This window comes from Eurypyga helias, unplaced genomic scaffold (genome assembly GCF_000690775.1).
Source record: "Eurypyga helias isolate BGI_N326 unplaced genomic scaffold, ASM69077v1 scaffold18486, whole genome shotgun sequence".
Lineage (NCBI taxonomy): Eukaryota > Metazoa > Chordata > Aves > Eurypygiformes > Eurypygidae > Eurypyga > Eurypyga helias.
In genome coordinates this window covers 71,867-74,095 of record NW_010256202.1, presented here as the reverse complement: position 1 = coordinate 74,095, position 2,229 = coordinate 71,867, and positions in this window count along the sequence as shown.

Here is a 2,229-nt window from a genome sequence, read left to right as displayed (position 1 = left end):
AACTGGTTGGCTGCATTGCTAACAAATGATGAATTAACAGCCTAAAGGGCTGGACTGCATTCAGTGTAACTTAGTTTGGGCCTTTGATATTTGACTTCACCTTGGTATCATTTGATTCGTCAGTCACTTCATGACTGAGCGAGATTTAGCTTGCAAATACTATGAGCTCCTCTTAGTGCCAGGCTTTTGTTCGTTCTTGCGCTTTGCCAAGTTAATCCAGCTGAAAATGCACTAAGACTTAGGTAGGTTAGAAGCTCTGAGGAGAGTTTTTCAGATCTGCAGGTTCCAGAGATCAGATCTAACGTGCTTAGCTTCAAAAATGTTTTCTGAGGGATGCTGACATGGATGTACTGCAGCTGAAGTCCCTAGTCTGCTGCTTCAGATGGCTTAGGGTCAGCCAGTCTGTGCTTACAGAACGTGCTTGGGAGGTAGTCGCAGCAGGGCATGAAATCCTTTAATCCCACCACAAGCAAAACAAAGTTATCTTGGTCATGGGATATAGAACTCCCTCCTAAATGATCCCCTATAAAATATCTTTGAAATCAGCCTGATTTGCTGACCATATTAAGAAGATGGTGTATGAATGACTGTATTTGTTTCGTTAAAACGTGTGAGTGAAAACAGAGTTCAGAAGTCACTTTGATAATCATCTGACCCCTTCTGGAGCACTTAATGGTAGAGTAGCCTAGTGACCCCCGTGACAGCGGAGAACATGCCGTGTGTAAGATGCAGGGTGAGTGAAGCGGGCTGTTTTATACGATCCAGTAGCAAGTAACTTCTTTTTCGTGGTTTTCTGAACACTTGCAAAAATCCTCATGGTTTGGGAAAGGGTGCTGTGCCCCTTTCTCCTGAACAACATGTGTCTTCGTCCTTATCTGTAGTAACAATGAAGAAATACGCCTTGGTGAGGTTTTACTGGAAAAGTATTTTCAGGCTTTAGAGTGCCTAATGTGAGCTGCTCAGGCCTTCTCTGCTTATCATAAAGCAGAAAAGCTTAAATGAAAACGCTGCAAGCACCTGGAAAGCCCATAAACAGTATTTAATTTTAAAAAACCACACAACCGAACAAAGCCAGGTATTCTGCTTTGGCATTGTGTTGGGCACGATGATCCTTCTTTGGTCGCAGAGATTACATTAATCATTAATTAGCTGAGCATTTTTGTCAGAGACTCTTATAAATGAATAGCAGTAGCCTCAAAACCTCCTTTGTGTCATGGTCACTTCTCAGCTTGCAGAAGGAGCTGTTGTAACCTGTGAAGTCAGCCAGAAATGTTTGTGTCAACTGGTCGGTAAATGGCAATTCCTGTCCGTGAGACTTCCTCTGTAAATGACAATAAGGAGGGGCTGGCAGCAGCTCCAGCAGTTCAGTTCTTAATCACTGTTTTTTGTTTAACTTCAGTACTAGTTGCGATGCAGCAAGTGGTTGTAGATTGCTACGTTTGTACGTGCTCAGCCCTCGCCTGTGATCACTGGGTGCTGCATGCATTTGCTATGCCCTGGCCATTAATTGCATCCTTTGTAGGATGCTGAAGGCAATTCTGAAACCATCCTAACAGTTGATTCTTTGATTTTATGCTTCATAAGAGAAAGAATAGAATTGGCTATAGAAGCTGTTTCTGTTAAGACTCGCACAGCTGCTGCTTCACTTGGTTTTGTTCCTGAGGATAAATGAAGTCTTCGTTTTCAGAGCTATTGTTTGTTTCGGGGCTAATGTTAGTTTTTACAACATAATCAAATATGAAACCAAAATGTTCTTTCTGCTTGTGATGCAGTGAAGACAAGAGAGAGGTCAGGCTGGGCACCTTATGGGTACTGGCTTTATTTCCAGAGGAGAAAAAAAAGTACTTTTAGCCACCACACAGCCTCCATTGAGGCTTCAGAGGGAGAAGGGCGGCGTGAAGCTTGCATCAACTGATCAGCTTTAAGTACCTCGTGATGGTGAAGCCAGTTATTCCATTCCACAGGCGTTGTGTTACATGGAAATACTTATCAGAATAGTCAGGTAACGACAAAAGAAGGAACAGAGGTTAGGGTTCCACTACGCAGCAACTTTTCCTCACTCATTTTTTCCATTCTTTTAGAGCGGAGGGTGTGAGAATAATGTGTTGGAATCCGTGATTGGCTGACATACTCCTTGAGTTTTCTAGTGTTAATTATTTGTGAGAAACCATTCAGTTTCAGGGTTGCTTCTTGCTGTCTAATCCATTTAAACTTGCTTTGTTTTAACAG